Source organism: Grampus griseus (assembly GCF_964374135.1).
Source record: "Grampus griseus genome assembly, chromosome: 7".
In the NCBI taxonomy this organism is placed as follows: domain Eukaryota; kingdom Metazoa; phylum Chordata; class Mammalia; order Artiodactyla; family Delphinidae; genus Grampus; species Grampus griseus.
This window is the reverse complement of record NC_139001.1, coordinates 100,269,944-100,288,195: the sequence shown is the minus strand read 5'-3', so window position 1 is coordinate 100,288,195 and position 18,252 is coordinate 100,269,944. Positions and strand designations below refer to the sequence as shown.

Genomic DNA, 18,252 nt, shown 5'->3' with positions numbered 1-18,252 from the left:
TCACTGAGGTGTAAGCTTAGGGTTTTTTCAGGTCTTTTTTGATCCTGTGCTTTTCCCTAGGCATGTGTAGTGACTTTCTAATTGCCCTATATATATGCAGTTGATTTAAAATATATCAGTCTTCAATGTTTGGCTCCCGAAAGGAGAAAAAGAATAAAAAGAGGGAGGGGGCAGGGGTGGAAGGTGCTGACCCTTTAAATATCACTAGAAGTCACTTCGGCCGAAAGGAGAGGACCTTACAACAGTGGGGTAGGTATAACAACAATGACCACCACCTCTTTCTCTGCACCTCTGTGATCAGAAGCAACAATCAGCAAATAGAACACTGATCTCCAAAGGAAGACAGGGTGCTTTTTGTCCACTCTAGCTCCTGCAAGGTTCTCCTGTAACATGTGCACTGCCTCCTTTCCCAGGTTGAGGTGTGAAGGAAGGGTAACTGGTACTGTACTAAGCGTTGAAATTGACTGTTATCTGCAATTTGCTATCCAAACCCTCCCCTTGGAAGTTACAAACCTTCAACAGACTCCAGAGTTTCAAAAGAGTTGTATCAGACAGATTCTGCCAGTACAATTGTTGTCTAGTTAGGGAGATAAATTCCTACCTAGACCCATCTTTGAAGAATCCTTCCCCTGTATTTATGACTTAAATGGTAACACAACTTACTTTAGAAATTAATGAAAATATTAAAAAAGAAATTAAAATTCTATGAGTTCTTGTGATAGTTCACTTTATGTGTCACCTTGACTGGGCAAAGGGATTCCCAAATAGGTGGCAGAACATTTTTTCTTGGTGTGTCTGTGAGGATGTTTCTGGAAGAGATTAGCATTTGAGAAAGACTGAGTAAAGAAGCTCACCAATGTAGGTGGGTAGTATCCATTCAAATGAGGGTCTGAATAGAACAAAAAGGCAAGAGAAGAGTGAATTTGCTCTTCTTGCTTGAGTTGGGGCAACTCTTTTCCTACCCTCAGACATCAGTGGTCCTGTGGCACTTTGGACTCAGACTGAATGAAACCCATTAGTTTTCCTGGTTCTCCAGATTGCAGATGAAAGACTGTGGGCCTTCTTGACTTCCATCACTGTATGAGCCAATTTCTATAATAAATTAACCTCCCTCTCTCTCTCTCTCCCTCCCTCCCCCTCCTTCCCTCCCTCCCTCTCTCTCCTTCTCCCTCTAGATAGCTACATAGATAGATAGATAGACAGATAATAGATAGATAGATAGATAGGAAGAAAATTGGTCTTGTATCTCTAGAAAACCCTGACAAAGATAATACAATTAGTTTTACCTTTTTATATTAAGCATTTTAAGTCAGACTGGATGAACTTTTGTACACCAATTTTAACCCTAATGATAGAAAAGGTTATGCTAGATTCTTTCATATTATTTTACATTTTTTAATGGCTGCAAAATATTTCTTTATGCAACATGCATTGAATTATTAAATTTTTATTTCTGTACTGTTGATGATGACATTTCTTTGCAGTAGCAGAAATAGATTCTGCAACTTCATTAAATGTTGTATATCATCAAGATTTCCACCTTCAGATTGTTACCCAAGATTTTGCAGAAGTAGAATTTCATAGTATTTGTATTTCTTTTGCATAATTTTTGTTTATAAGTTTAATGTTTGTATTTTAACTGTCATGTTTAAATTTCTTAAAAGTAATACACATTTTTAATGTAGTATTAATAAACTGGAGGTGAAAGGAGTTCCCTGGACCCCTTTCTCTGTAGGACAGATAGAGTTTTTTTAGAGGTATATATCACAACGTGTATATCTTTTAAATAGAAAAGAACAAAGAAATGTTACATTTATCTACAGATAAATCCAATTCCCTTTTATTGAGGGCCCTAGCTCAACTCCTGGCACAGTGCTAGAAAGCTTTCTTGCTTTTAAGCCTCCTTGCTGGCTGGGAAAAGCACCTGTGGCCCTCAGGTTGGCCCTCTCCCAGCATTTCCCAAAGTGCCACAATTACCACTTTTCAAACACTCATCAGAATTCCCATCAGATTCCCTCAGAATAAGAGATCTCCTCCAAATGTTAGTAAATGAAACCAATTCACATAAAGATTAAAAGATATGCTGTATTTCAAAATATGCTTCAAAGACTCTAACACAAATTTCACTAAAACTGATCCATCAGCAAAAACTTATGATTGTTAAACAAAGCTAAACATATTTGACTGTTTACATTTACTGTAGCGATATTCAGATATTTTACTATGATGAAATATTTCACAAAACCTCAATTGTGATTATTTACACCATATTTTTTCTTTTTTTCTAGTAATAGGGGGATATACTAACATTTTATAAAAATGATGGTGCACTACTCTTGGGGCATATTGTAAACTATAATTTGTATTTATTGAAAGAGGTGTGGTATCTCCTTGAAGACACTCCATATTTAATAACTATACTTGTATAAACCAAATTAAACAATGACTAATGTGAGGGGTCACTATGTTCAAAGGTCATGGTTGAGATATTGCTGTTTCTTATGCTTCCAGAATCTCTGTGGTTGAATTCCTAAGAAGAAATTCCATGGAATTCCATGTGGTCTCTGGTGCCTTTTTTTTTTTTTTTTTTTTTGCGGTACGCGGGCCTCTCACTGCTGTGGCCTCTTCCGTTGCGGAGCACAGGCTCCGGATGCGCAGGCTCAGCGGCCATGGTTCACGGGCCTAGCCGCTCCGCGGCATGTGGGATCTTCCCAGACCGGGGCACGAACCCGTGTCCCCTGCATCGGCAGGCGGACTCTCAACCACTGCGCCACCAGGGAAGCCCTCTGGTGCCTTTTTTTAATTCCTGCCTCCGTGGCTTGAACACATTAAAGCCTGGCTGAGAGGCAAGAGGATACTTATGGCTTCTCACCCTCTTCTCTTTTATATAAAATATTTGCTTTAGTTTTTAGAGCAGCATGGTGTTAAAATTTAGATTTTTAAGGAAAGGAAAGTTTTCACTTAAACTTTGAAAGAAATCTAAATGCCCTATTACAATTGAAGAAAGAATTTCACTTTTGTGGTTATGGACATTCAGTGAATAATAGAGTAGTGTGTGTTTATAATTAATAGTTCCTTGTATAATGATGTACCTGATGTTACAAAATATAAAGAATGCTGGATAATGACGGGATTTAGCCATTCCTGGGTTTAAGAACTTAATATCATTTCAAATCACCCTGAATATCAATTCTACTCCTAACAAAAATTTCTACCCCAATAAACACATCCAAAAGTTCCGGGTTCTTACTGAGCCTGTAGCCCATCAGTAGGATGCTCTCTCTCTTTCATCCATGATAGTTTTATGACAGAGTCAATGGTAGGCCAACCTCTAAACATGGCTAGTTAATACTCATACACATACACACACAAACACACACACACACAGACACACACACACACACAGCTGCAGTCCTGTATATAAAATATCACAAGAAAATGACAATTTTCCATATCTCACAAAAAGAAACGGTACCCTAAAACAGCATTAAATAGTTAATTCACCTTGATAAAATCTTCACAATCTAACTAAACATAAAGTTAACTGATTTCTAGAGTGTTGCATAAAACTGCACTCTTTATGCTCCTACAATATTCTCCATGGCAGTTAGCCAGAGAGAACCTTTGGAAGACTGCAAACTCATCCTGGAGCTATTGAAGTTTATTCTTGTCCATTCTGAAAAATAGGCTGATATTGCTAATTGTTATAAAAAGTTTACCCCATGAGCCTCATAGGCTGCCAAGAATGTAATTGAGCTGAAATGGAAGGCTGGTATTAAGCTTGCATCTGGTTCTGAGTCAAGGAGCCCTCACTCTTTGACTAGCATCGAGGGAAGCTTCTTTCATTTGGGGAGAACAATTTGACTATAGTGGAGTTCATTTTGAGAAATTGTCCCAGCTTGTCCAAACTGATGGCAAGTTGGATCGGATTTCAAATAAATAAATAAATACCTGTAGGAGTTGAGGTTACTACCCCTGGCTCAAAAAAATCAGATTAGAAAGTATTTGTTAGGTATCTACAATGCATGAGGCATGATTCCACTCATGATTTTACCAAACATGATGATACAATGTTAATTCTGACCCCACTTTTCACTAAAAAAATGTAACAAAACACAGTATTCTATAATAATAAAAAAAAATTGTGACACTTTTAGACCATGTTTTCATTTATTATTTTATAATATGATTTTAGTGAAATTCAGCATTTACATACGTTCTTAAAATGGAACCTTACATATATCCTGTTGTCCTGAAAGATACAACTGTCTTCCTGGATGTCATCTCAATTTTCTCTCATGATCTGCTCAAGAGTGGTAAATGTATGCATTTGGTCATTTATTTTGAATCTCTTGAAATTGCAACTTAACAATGTACTTCAGCAACAAAATTCAATAAATATTCATTAAGTTTGTACTGTGTATCAGGAAATACCTATTCTATGTGCTAGAGATACAAAACATCCTCACTCATTAAGGAGTTCAGAGTTCAATGGGGGATACAGGCAAATAAAACTATTTCCATACAAAGAGAAGTACAGTACTGTGATTAAGAGTAAAGACTTGTGCTATCAACTGAGGGTAGAAATTAACCACATGTACTTTAAAACACTAGCCCAAATTGAGATATCCTGTAAGTATAAAATACACACTGCATTTTGAAGACCTCGTATAAAAAGTATAAAATACCTCATTTTTAATACTAATTTTTAATACTGTACTGGTTATGCTTGAAATGTTATTTGGGATATATTGTATTAAACAAAATGTATTAACACAATTAATTTCACCAGTTACTTTTTCAATGTATTCTTTAGAAAATTTATGAATTACGTCACATTTGTAACTCAGATTTCTATTGGACAGCGCTGGTTTGTATAGTGATGCTACTAGACCTTTTGTCTTCAAAACTCATTCTGTCACTTACTAGCTGTAAGACCTTAGGCAAGTACTAGTTTGTTTTTTGCTTCAGTTTCCTCATGTATAAGAAGAGGCTGATAACAATTATAGTTGTTTACTCAATAGGGTTGTTGGAATAGTAAGTGAATCAAAACATCTAAAAGGTGACTATTATGAAATATGTAAGCATTAAGTAGGCACATAGAAAGAGTACCTATCTCAGGCCAGAAGAAGTAAATTCAGAGAACTCCAAAAAAAAAATAAATAAAAATAATGGTTTCACTAAACCTTCAAAGAATGTCAGAAAGCTATCCCATTGTAATAGGAGGATAAGAATATTTCCAAGAATAGGGACAATATAAATAAAGTCATAAAACTTGAAAGAACCAAGGTCCATTCCAGGAACTGAAAGTGGCTTTCAATGTGTAGGACTGCAAACCTCTTCGAAGCAATGGTGGGAAGAGAGACTGAAGAGGTGAGAAAAGCCAGGTCACTACACTGCCCAATACTATTTTAAAGAATTTATGAAATTAGGAATCCCCTCTATAAAATTAACCATATTGTTTTAGGAGAGTCAAAGGAGATACACAAAGAGAAGAAATGAAATGGGAATAAGTGATGTCATGAAGGAGATTACTAAGATATTAATAAAAGAATTTCTGAGTAGTAAGGCATATTACTTCCCCATTCTAACCCTTAAGGCAGGATGCTTTTGATAGCTATCCAGTTATCCTTTTCTACTAATTGAGCCTATTAAACCAACAAGCCACTAAAACTTGTACTCATTTAATACACTCACTGTAAGCTAGGTTATGAAAATAAGTTTTGGATTTTGTAAATTGGGAATGCCCACCAATAAATATTAATGCTCAGATTCTATTATGGTAATGGATAGACACCAACACTCATAGGTTCTTTATAACTTATAAGGACAAAACAGAGTCGAGATCTACCTCCCAGGTGAAAGAGAAAAAGTTGAAAGCTCTCAGGAAAAGGTTCCTTTTGTATTAGAGGTATAGGTAGTGTTAAAAGGTAAACTGAGGCACATAAAACTTTTTCAAAGGTTTATTTATGCAAGCCGATTCAAATTGGACAGCACCAAACCAAAAATGGTTAGGAGCTCCCTGATGACAGAAGCTAGGGAAAAGGTTTTCATAGAGAAGACGCAGAAGAAAAACAAATACGTTATTCGATTGGCTATACTTAAGCAGTTGCCCTATTTGGAAAAGCGGGCTACTTGTGATCAGTTGTTCTTTTGGGTTTTTTTTGGATTCTGGTGCATTGATTCTGGCTTAGGTTTTGGCTTGCTTAGTAGGCTGCCGAGGCATCAGAGCCACCTCAGTCTAATAGACTCCTTGTTTAATTAATTTTATTGTAGTTACAATGATATATCATAAGGGCATTAAAATAATAAGAAAGGAGACTCTTCTGGAAGGAATTTTGGTGGATTAAGTTTTAAATATGTTGAATAAGGTAACATTATCAAAAGCGAAATGAACAAATATATGTATATATACTATATATTAAATTTGTGATAGGATAACCTATAACAATTAGCAACCAGCAATAGTATCTGAAATAACTTTTCATTTTGATTGCATCACTTTGTTTTCTCCCTTAGTAAGATTCACTGCTTCGTCCTCAATGTCTTAAACAGCTAGATACAAACAGCAGGGTTATGCCAACATTCTATGACAGTACCAAAGTGCACATTTCCAGTTGATGATATCACAGTAGGTACCCACCCTAGATATCTCTGGGTAGTGTGTTATTAGCATATGTCTCAAAGTTTGCCATGTCCACCTCTTTGTCACACCCGATCACAGTGGTGAATGTGTCACTGGAAGACCAGCAGTTTTGCCCTTATGTAAGGCACACTCTCTGTCTCATGACAGTAGTGTCGTCCTGTACAGTCTCATTAACAGACTATATTTATCACTCGTTCATGGCTCAACATTACAAACTCCTTCCATGTATGTCTTTTCTTTATGTAAAAAAATGGTACTTAGTGTCCTTCAGGTTTAGAAATTAATGACACTATCAATATTAATTTTGAAAAGAATAAAATTTTAGCGAAGACTGAGATGCATCTTCAGATGAGTGAGAACTAAAAAGGACAGAAAAATGTTACAGTAAGTAAATATTACACTAAATCATCTCAAATATTATTTCAGTACTTAAGCTCCTAGGGGGCTATATTTTTACTGACCATTTATTAAATTTCAAACCTAACTGAGACTGTTTGGAGAAGAGAGCATGGAAAACCACATTTTGAAAACAACGAGTGATATCAAGAAAGAAGCAGAAATGGCCTCAGTGTTGGGAGAACATATCAGGGAAATGCTCAAGCAAACAGTGATGGAACGTGACAGAGCTATTAAAATCCAAATCCACACATTCAAATTGTTTCTCATCTGGGCACAGTTTCTTCTTCTACTCTGAACTGCAATTACAATGAATGGGCTTCAACCCTCTCAACTGGTGCCCAGTGAGAGAGGCATGTTTATGCTCTCAAACATTTGGGCCATCCACTTGCTCATATGCTATGGTTTGATGCCCAGGTTTCTTTCTGTGCCATGAAATCCTGGTCCAGGATGAAACTGGAAAAAGATGGTGCAGTGACAGGATGATAAATGAGGTTCACCACGATGTAAATTTGGGTTGTCCTCTTGTATTCTTGGCAACAGAAACAGATTTACCAACATGTCTGCACCAAAACACATTCTCCTATAAAGTTTTAAAATGAAGCAGCTAAGGGAATTGTCTGGCAGTCCAGTGGTTAAGACTCTGGGCTTTCACTGCTGAGGGCACAGGTTCAATCCCTGGTTGGGGAACTAAGATCCTGATAACTGCACAGTGTGGCCGAAAATTTTTTAAATTTAATAAAATAAAATCAAGCAGCTAATAACCACATTATATCAAAGGACTAACAGGAAAATCCTCTCTTTCTGTTTGTGCATAGATACCCAAATTCAAAGTTCTTCTTTAGGATGGGGGACTTGTATAGATAAGCATTCTGTTTGTTTGTGGCAATGCTAAACAAATTCATATTCTGAAAATTCCAAATTAAAGTACACACTAAGGTGCAACAATTCTGCTCAGTGAGGGTTCTTTCCCTTCAAACAAGATTTGTCACATTTAAAAACTGAATTTATCCAATGCATATAAAATGCAATAAAATGTACAGACCTTAACTGATATCTAAAAGTTTAAGAATCTGTCTTTTAAGTAAAACCTAGAGCTAACTTCTCTTTAAAAGTAATTTCAATGTGATTGTAGAACTTTTGAAAGGGTGTTAATTCTTTGAACAGAGATAAAATTAAAGTCAAAAAGGTTTTAGTCACAGTAGTAGAGAGGCAGCACCTTCTAACTAGCAGATCTTTAAAACTGACTACGGGCTAAAATCACAAAGTACAAAACAGCAACCAGTAAATCCGTCATGTGATTTCTTCATCTCAGTCAGATACCAAACTGTCATCTAAAATTTAATCAACAATGTCCCTAGATTAAACTGAATTTTAAAATTTACTTTGACCATGGAGTCAAGGTACAAGAGTATGCGTGCAAATTGTGGATGACTGTGGTGGGGCCTTTAAGATGAGAACCATAGGTGATGGCAATCAAAGGTTTTCGCAGTTCTCCAGTGGGAGTAAACCACAGACTAGGAAGGAGTTTGACAGCTATTAAAACCAGGGCTCTGCAGTTGAGAGGTAGCTTTGCTGTTTGGGGAAGGTCTGTTTTCCACGACTGACTGCAGTATGGTTCAAGTCAGAGGGAAAGAAGATCCCTGGAACTCGACCATGAGCGGTGCCTTAACAGGAGCCATACTGACAGCAAGAAACAGACCAGTGGCCATGGTTGGGTCAGCTGCGATGGGTGGCATTCTCTGGGCTTTAATTGAAGGAGCTGGTGTCTCCTTGACAAGATTTGCCTCTGCCCAATTTCCCAATTATCCTCCATTTCCTGAAGACCCCTTGCAGTAGCCTTCAGCCCAGTTACCATCCTCACCTTTTGAAGACTATGGACAATATCAATAGAACTTCTTTCCCAGGATTTCTTTAATGGAATGAGGAAAGGATTTCAGACTGTTTTTCAAACTATAGGTGGGACAACTATGGCCAAACAAACTATGAAGAGACATTTAGCATCTTCTTCTATTTAAAGGAACATGGGGGTGGGGGTTCCTAAAAGATAATACATTTATTTATTCATACTTGGATTGAATTTGTGATTAAATAAATGTCTAAAATCTTTCAAAGGAAATACAGTAAGTGCTAGGAAGATGAAGGACCAAATGGCAAGCAGCAATGAAGTATGACCATCATTTCCTTGTGGACTTCTCTGCCTGGTTTTGTTCTGTTAGTCAAACAATAAAAAAAACTCCTGGACATTACTTTTAAAAAAACAAAACAAAACAAAACTTACTTTAGAATAATTTTAATTTGAAAATAGATTTAGTCTTTCTTTACACCCTTCTAATTTAAAACAAAATAAATTTATATTTCTTTTTTCTTTACATAATTTTCTTGATTCTCCTCCTCGTTTAAATTCTTCCAACATCCACTGAGCAGAACTGGAACACAGCATTCAGATAAGGCCATGATTCTGCTGTCTCAGTTTATGTTTATAACCTATCCTGATTGCTAAGGGTTACAATCTTTGTTTCACAAGGCTCTGCCTGGGTACAAACTGTTCTACATAATGACACTTACTACAGAAGTCAAAAGTAAACACTCAAGTATCATTATTCAATAATCATTTTTAAAATTGCATTAAAAATGTCTTGTGTTCTTCAGTTGGCCACATTAAAATGCAGGCAGTCCAGTTCAATAAATCCCAGAAGAGTAGTGAGTATCAGAATCTAGTCTCGGTAGAGGGACGTGCACTTACTCCCTCTTGCGAGAGCAGCAGAATCACAGCTAACTGCTGACCAATCACTGACAGGAAGACACTGGAACTCACCAAAAAAGATACCCCACATCCAAAGACAAAGGAGAAGCCACAATGAGATGGTAAAAGGGGTGCAATCACAATAAAATCAAATCCCATAACCGCTGGGTGGGTGACTCACAAACTGAAGAACAAGTATACCACAGAAGTTCACCCACTGGAGTGAAGGTTCTGAGCCCTATGTCAGGCTTCCCAACATGGGGGTCCAGCAACGGGAGAAGGAGTTACCAGAGAATCAGACTTTGAAGGCTAGTGGGATTTGACTGCAGGACTTTGACAGGACAGGAGGAAACAGAGACTCCATGCTTGGAGGGCACACACAAAGTAATGTGCACATCAGGACCCAGGGGAAGGAGCAGTGACCCCATAGAAGACTGAACCAGACGTACCTGCTGGTGTTGAAGGGTCTCCTGCAGAGGTGGGCGGCAGCTGTGGCTCACTGTGGGGACAAGGACACTGGCAGCAGAAGTTCTGGGAAGTACTCCTTGGCATGAGCCATCCTGAGTCCACCATTAGTCCCAGCAAAGAGCCTGTAGGCTCCAGTGCTGGGTAGCCTCATACCAAACAACCAGTAGGGAGGGAACTCAGCCTCACCCAGGAGACAAACACATTAAAGTTTTACTGAGCTCTGCCCACTAGAGCAACACCCAGCTCTACCCACCACCAGTCCCTCACATCAGGAAACTTGCACAAGCCTCTTAACATAGCCCCATCCACCAGAGAGCAGGCAGCAGAAGAAAGAAGAACTACAATTCTGCAGCCTGTGGAATGAAAAACACATTCACAGAAAGATACACAAAATGAAAAGTCAGAGGAATATGTACCAGGTGAAAGAGCAAGATAAAACCCCAGAAAAACAACTAAAAGAAGTGGAGATCGGCAACATTCCAGAAAAAGAATTCAGAATAATGATAGTGAAGATAGACCAAATAGATTTAATTGATATTTATAGGACATTCCATCCAAAAACAGCAGATTACACTTTCTTCTCAAGTGCACATGAAACATTCTCCAGGACAGATCACACCTTGGGTCACAAATCAAGCCTCGGTAAATTTAAGAAAATTGAAATCATATCAAGCATCTTTTCTGACCACAACACTATGAGATTAGAAATAAATTACAGGGAAAAAACCGTAAAAAACACAAACACATGGTGGATAAACAATGTGCTGCAATATAACCAAGAGATCACTGAAGAAATCAAAGAGGAAATCAAAAAATACCTAGAGACAAATGACAACGAAAACACGGCGATCCAAAACTTATGGGAGGCAGCAAAAGCAGTTCTAAGAGGGCAGTTTATAGCAATACCATCCTACCTCAAGAAACAAGAAAAATCTCAAATAAGCAATCTAACCTTACACTTAAAGGAACTAGAGGAAGATGAACAAACAAAACCCAAAGTTAGTAGAAGGAAAGAAATCATAAAGATCAGAGCAGAAATAAAAGAAACAGAAAGAAAGAACAGCCAAGATCAATAAAACTAAAAGCTGATTCTTTAATAAGATAAACAAAATTGATAAACCTTTAGCCAGACTCATCAAGGAAAAGAGGGAGAGGACTCAAATCAATAAAATTGGAAATGATAAAGGAGAAGTTACTAGGGACACTGCACAAATACAAAGCATCATAAGAGAATACTACAAGCAACTCTATGTCAATAAAATGAACAACATGGAAGAAATGGAAAAATTTTTAGAGAGGTATAACCTTCCAAGACTGAACCAGGAAGAAATAGAAAATATGAATTAACCAATCACAAGTAATGAAACTGTGATTAAAAATCTTCAAACAAAAGTCCAGGACCAGATAGCTTCACGGTGAATTCTGTCAAGTGTTTAGGGAAGAGCTGACACCCATCCTTCTTCTCAAATTCTTCCAAAAAGTTGCAGAAGAAGGTACACTCCCAAACTCGTTCTATGAGGCCACCATCACCCTGATACCAAAACCAGATGAAGATACTAAAAAAGAGAAAATTACAGACCAGTATCACTGATGAATATAGATACAAAAATCCTCAATAAAATACTAGCAAACAGAATCCAACAACACATTAAAAGGATCATACACCATGATCAAGTGGGATTCATCCAAGGGATGCAAGGATTCTTCAATATATGCAAATCCATCAATGCAATACACCATATTAACAAACTGAAAAATAAAAACCATATAATCATCTCAACAGATGTAGAAAAAGCTTTTTACAAAATTCAACACTGATTTATGATAAAAGCTCTCCAGAAAGTGGGCATAGAGGGAACCTACCTCAACATACTAAAGGCCATATACGACAAACCCACAGCAAAACATCATTCTCAATGGTCAAAAACTGAAAGCATTTCTTCTAATATCAGGAACAAGACAAGGATGTCCAATCTCACCACTACTATGCAACATAGTTTTGGAAGTCCTAGCCACAGCAATCAGAGAAGAAAAAGAAATAAAAGGAATACAAATTGGAAAAGAAGAATTACAACTGTCACTGTTTGCAGATGACATGACACTATACATAGATAATCCTAAAGATGCCACCAGAAAACTACTGGAGCTAATCAATGAATTTGGTAAAGTTACAGGATGCAAAATTAATGCACAGAAATCACTTGTATTCCTATACACTAACAATGAAAGATCAGAAGGAGAAATTAAGGAAACAATCTCATTTATCACTGCAACATAAAGAATAATATAGCTAGGAATAAACCTACATAAGGAGGTAAAAGACCTATACTCAGAAAAGTATAAGACACTGATGACGTCTTTTCAAAGACGAAAAAACAGAGGGAGAGATATACCATGTTCTTGGATTGGAAAAATCAATATTGTGAAAATGACTATATTACACAAAACAATCTACAGATTCAATGCAATACCTATCAAATCACCAGTGGCATTTTTTACAGAACTAGAACAAAAAATCTTAAAATTTGTATGGAGACACAAAAGACCCCAAATAGCCAAAGCAATCTTGAGGGAAAAAAGCGGAGCTGGAGGAATCAGACTCCCTGACTTCAGACTATACTACAAAGGTACAGTAATAAAGATAATATGGTACTGGCACAAAAACAGACATACAGATCAATGGAACAAGATGGAAAGCCCAGAGATAAACCCACGCACCTATGGTCAACTAATCTATGACAAAGGAGACAAGGATATACAATGGAGAAAAGACAGTCTCTTCAATAAGTGGTGCTGGGAAAACTGGACAGCTACATGTAAAAGAATGAAATTAGAACACTCCCTAACACCATACACACAAATAAACTCAAAATGGATTAAAGACCTAAATGTAAGACCGGACGCTATAAAACTCTTAGAGGAAAACATAGGAAGAACATTCATTGACATAAATCACAGCAAGATTTTTTTAGAACCCACCTCCTAGAGTAATGGAAATGAAAATAAACAAATGGGACAGCACAGCAATGGAAACTATAAACAAGATGAAAAGACAACCCTCAGAATGGGAGAAAATAGTTGCAAACGAATCAACGGACAAAGCATTAATCTCCAAACTATATAAACAGCTCATGCAGCTCAATATTAAAAAAACAAACAACCCAACCCAAAAATGGGCAGAAGACTTAAACAGACTTTCTCCAAATAAGACATACAGATGGCCAAGAGGCACATGAAAAGCTGCTCAGCATCACTAATTATTAGAGAAATGAAAATCAAAACTACGATAAGGTATCACCTCTCCCAGTTAGAACGGGCATCATCAGAAAATCCACAAACAACAAACGCTGGAGACTATGTGGAGAAAATGGAACCCTCTTGCACTGTTGGTGGGAATGTAAATTGATACAGCCACTATGGAGAACAGTATGGAGGTTCCTTAAAAAACTAAAAATAGAACTACCATACAATGCAGCAATCCCACTACTGGGCATGCACCCTGAGAAAACCATAATTCAAAAAGAGTCATGTACCACAATGTTCATTGCAGCTGTATTTACAATAGCCAGGACATGGAAGCAACCTAAGTGTCCATCAACACATGAATGGATAAAGAAGATGTGGCATTTATATACAATGGAATATTACTCAGCCATATAAAGGAACGAATATGAGTAATTTGTAGTGAGGTGGATGGATCTAGAGTCCGTCATACAGAGTGAAGGAAGTCAGAAAGAGAAAAACAAATACCGTATGCTAACACATATATATGGAACCAAAAAAAAAAAAAAGGTTATGAAGAACCTAGGGGCAAGATGTGAATAAAGACGCAGACCTACTAGAGAATGGACTTGAGAACACGGGTATGGGGAAGGGTAAGCAGGGAGAAAGTGAGAGAGTGGTGGCGTATATATGGACATATATACACTACCAAATGTAAAATAGATAGCTAGTGGGAAGCAGTTGCATAGCACAGGGAGATCAGCTCGGTGTTTTGTGACCAGCTAGAAGGGTGGGATAGGGAGGGTGGGAGGGAGGGAGATACAAGAGGGAAGAGATATGGGGATATATGTATATGTATTACTGATCCACTTTGTTATAAAGCAGAAACTAACACACCACTGTAAAGCAATTATACTCCAATAAAAACATTAAAAAAAAAAAAAAGAAATCACTCCTACATATTTAAAGAGATGGCTGCCAACAGTTTTATGATTTTCTACCTACGTTCTTTCCATTCTAAAAAACTCAGAAACTGATTCTTCAAGTATCTCTTTTGGAGTTCACTGATCTTGAAAGCTTGGTATTGAAACACTTGAAGCATCCTAATTCTTTCAGCCTAAATGAATCACATAAAATACAAATAGCTATCAGTACCTTGCCAAGGTTTGGCATTTACCATGTGTCAGATGCAAAGCTGGGTATAAGAATCTCAAAGATGAATCAGTTACAGATGTTGTCCTCAAAGAAATTACAAGATAGATAGAAATAGGATGCTGTTGGAGGCATAAGAAAGCATTCAATTCTCTCTCAGAGGAATATGAATAATTTCCAAATGTGGTTTATAGTGGAGTTATTACACCTGTCTGGAACTAATCTACCTTGAAGGCCATTCAAGGTAGAGGAAGTAGCTTGAACAACAATACAAAGGAGTTAGACAACTTATCATAGTTTAGAGATCATCTTAGTCAGTTCAAACTGCTATAACAAATTACCATAGGCTGGGTGGCTTAAACAACAAACATTTATTTCTCACAGTTCTGGAGGTTGGAAGGTCCAAGATCAAGGTACCATCACAACTGGCATCAAGTGAGAGCCCACTTCCTGGTTTGCAGATGACTGTCTTAGTCTCTCCTTACATGGCAAAGAGCAGAGAGATAGAGAGAGCAGTTCTCTTGTCTCTTTTTATAAGGGCACTAATCCCATTCATGAGGCCCCACCCTCATGACTTAATTAACTCCCAAAGGTCCCACCTCCTAATGCCATCACATTGGAGGGTTAGGATAGGTGAATTCTGGAGGAACACCAACATTCAGTCCATATCAGGGACCAAACTATTAAATATGGTAAGGTTTTGTAATTGTTGAAGTGGTGGGCAGACTCCCTATAATGCGGGACCTTGTATGTCATACCAAGGAATTTGGATTATAATCTAGTAGGCAATGAGAAGTCAGGAAAAGAAGATTAAATCAGGAACTGATACAATTGATTTGATATGTGCATTATCAACTTACTCCTGCAAGGTATATGGGTTGAAGAGAGACAAGATTTTAATGAGAACACATAGAAGAAGAAGTAGGCTAGGCAAAAGATGAATGAAGTCTGAATTAAGGTGGAAACAAGAGGATGACTACAAGGGAACGAGATGAGGAAGTGGTAAGGAGGTAGAGCTGACTGAAATTGGATGCCATCTGGATGTAAGGGATCAGGAAAGGGAGTCATGGAGGAGTTCTACATGATTGGCAGGTGATGCTATCATTCTTATAGTTTGGAAAACAGCAGAAAGAGTTAGCGAGGAATAATAGTGAATCAACTTTGAACATGTTGAGTTTGAGGTGTCTCTGTGGATAGCTAAAATCTCAATTCTTTAGTAGAAAAGCAGTAAAGTAAAGCAAGGTGTGAAATTCTCAAAATACTATTCAATTCCTGAAAGATATAAATGAATAAAATGAAGTAACATGGGGTCTGAGAGGCCAACAGGAAAGGACATTTCTTTACCAAAGAATGCTTTTTGCTTGTGTAGTTGAAAGAAAGGAAGAGGGAGGGAGAGATAAAGGAAAGGAGGAAGTGAGACATCTCAACTACTCCAAGAAGTTCCCTTTTAGTCACTGGGTTGTAAATTTTACTGAAAAACAAAACAAACAAACAAATAATTACTATAATGTTTCAGGGTATTTGGGGTTTTTGAGATGACAAGACATAAGGACACATTCATTTTGTTCACCTTTTCATCCTCCTGATACAGAAGGCAGAGAGGGGCTAATCAATAAAAATTGGTTAAATAATGAAATTTGCATTCATGAGTACATCTCTATTGGATTTGATTTCATATTTCCTTTGGATCTGTAGTCAGAATGTGCTCTACAGTTAATCCCCCATAACTCTGAAATTTAATCTGAAATGGTCACTTCCCTACCTCACTATGTGAGAGGTTCCCACTCTCATGTGGGGTTAATCCCATGTATAAGCAGACTTTGGTTGGGCCAGGGAATATCTCCTGATCAAATCCATGTGACACCACTGCAGTTGCTCACGGTACCCAACTCTTTCTTCCCATTCACAAAACCTAGCAGTGGTCAAGTCAAATTTATGTTCACTGCAACCTTGCAGTGACTTTCTTTTGCCACTTCCCAGGATTCTGAGAGGGTACCATGAGAGAGACCCAGAATCTAACAGTAAGGACACAGGTAACTACCACTTTGTCACAATGATGCAAATTTCCTAGAAAAATGTACAGGCAACTGGCCAAAAACAAGAGCTCGTTAGAGAACTTCAGAAGCCTGAATATACTTGTAAAAAGAAATGATTAAATGTATGTATGTTAAGCATTTTAAAATTCCTGCCAAAAAAAGTACCATCTTAAATCTCGATCTAAATAAGTGTGTTTTCAAACACAAAACCAAGAAGACTGCCTCTTTAGCTATGGAATGTCACCTTGGGAGATATTACTTGAGCTCAAATAGATAAAACTCCTGGTACTGCATTATGTCTCTTCTACTTATGTGCCAAAAAAGAATAATTAATAGGGAGAGAAAGACAGGTTTTATATTTTCAGGTCGTTATGAAAAATGTAATCCATTCATACAACAGAGTGTGTGATTACTTATGTGGACACCAGGTAGAGTTAATGAGCCTCTGAAACCTATTATATCAGTCACTAGAAAGTCCTTATAAGGCTAAAATTTGAAACTCTTATCACCATTGAATATTCAAATGAATACCGTGGTTACTAATTTTAAAAAGGGAAATTACTGCATTTATTGCTATATGCTGAGAAGAAAGAAAAAAATTAATGTTATTTTCTATCCTTGAGGACAAATTCCATATTCTATTCTGTTTTATATCCACATCATCTAGCACAGTGATTTGAACAAAGATGTTCATATATTCAATTAAAATAGGAACACAAGTATTAGATTTGTAGACAGGCTACATATATGTAAAGTAAGCATAGTACAAATACACCTCATCTCTTTTCATTTTAGAAAGTTATTTTTCTTTTTACTAGTCCTCTATATCATAGTTTATTTCAATATGCCTGATAATTCCACAAGTCTCAACATTCTAGAAATGCCCAAAACTGGCATGTAATTAATCACTAGAGAGCTTGATTACACACACACACACACACACACACATACACACACACACACTGAAGCCACGATGGTCACTCAATACACTTTGATTGTGGTTTGTCCCTCTGAGGACATCTCAGTTTCCACTCTCCAAGACAAAAGAAAACAAGCCTAAATAAATCATAATGTTGAGGTCTTAAAATTTTATTTTCCTAGGTAGTTTTAAAATTTAGATGTTGAAATTAATGAGAGAGAAGTTAAATATTTAACAACATTATCAATATAGGAATGTAGTCTTAGTGCTGGAATGACCACAACTGCCATGATGACATCCATGGCAAGGCTAAAATTCAGAAAAACATGTGGACTCCTCAGTGAGTCAGTAGGTCCCCACTGGTCATTAAGTTAAAATGCACTATTTTGCCCTAGAAATCACCAAATTTATCAAATCTTCTGATTTAACTATTTAACTAGGGAGGAAAGTGGAGTGACATTAGATACTGATTGAGTTTTCTGATTAACTCATAATCTATTTCAAACATATAAGGTAAGCATTTCTCTAAAATAAATATTAGACTGCAGTTTTGACTGGAGTAAAAGTAAGCATTGATATATTTCTTATGATACTTCAAAAATTACCATGTTGAATATTAATTATCATTATATACGACCATATGTCTATTATATTATATAATATATAT

The 18,252-nt window shown here is 37.0% G+C and overlaps 1 protein-coding gene and 1 pseudogene across 6 annotated transcripts in view; one reads left to right on the top strand and one right to left on the bottom strand.

The window, feature by feature from the left end:
* The window catches only part of DPP10 (dipeptidyl peptidase like 10), a gene marked incomplete at both ends in the record, with an annotated part of 1,290,793 nt that overhangs the window by 370,795 nt on the left and 901,746 nt on the right, over positions 1-18,252 (bottom strand). The gene's annotated exons all lie outside the window — the stretch shown is intronic.
* On the top strand, positions 8,657-8,935 carry LOC309824794 (mitochondrial import inner membrane translocase subunit Tim17-A-like; annotated as a pseudogene). Its single transcript has one exon. The product of its transcript is annotated as a mitochondrial import inner membrane translocase subunit Tim17-A-like (transcript).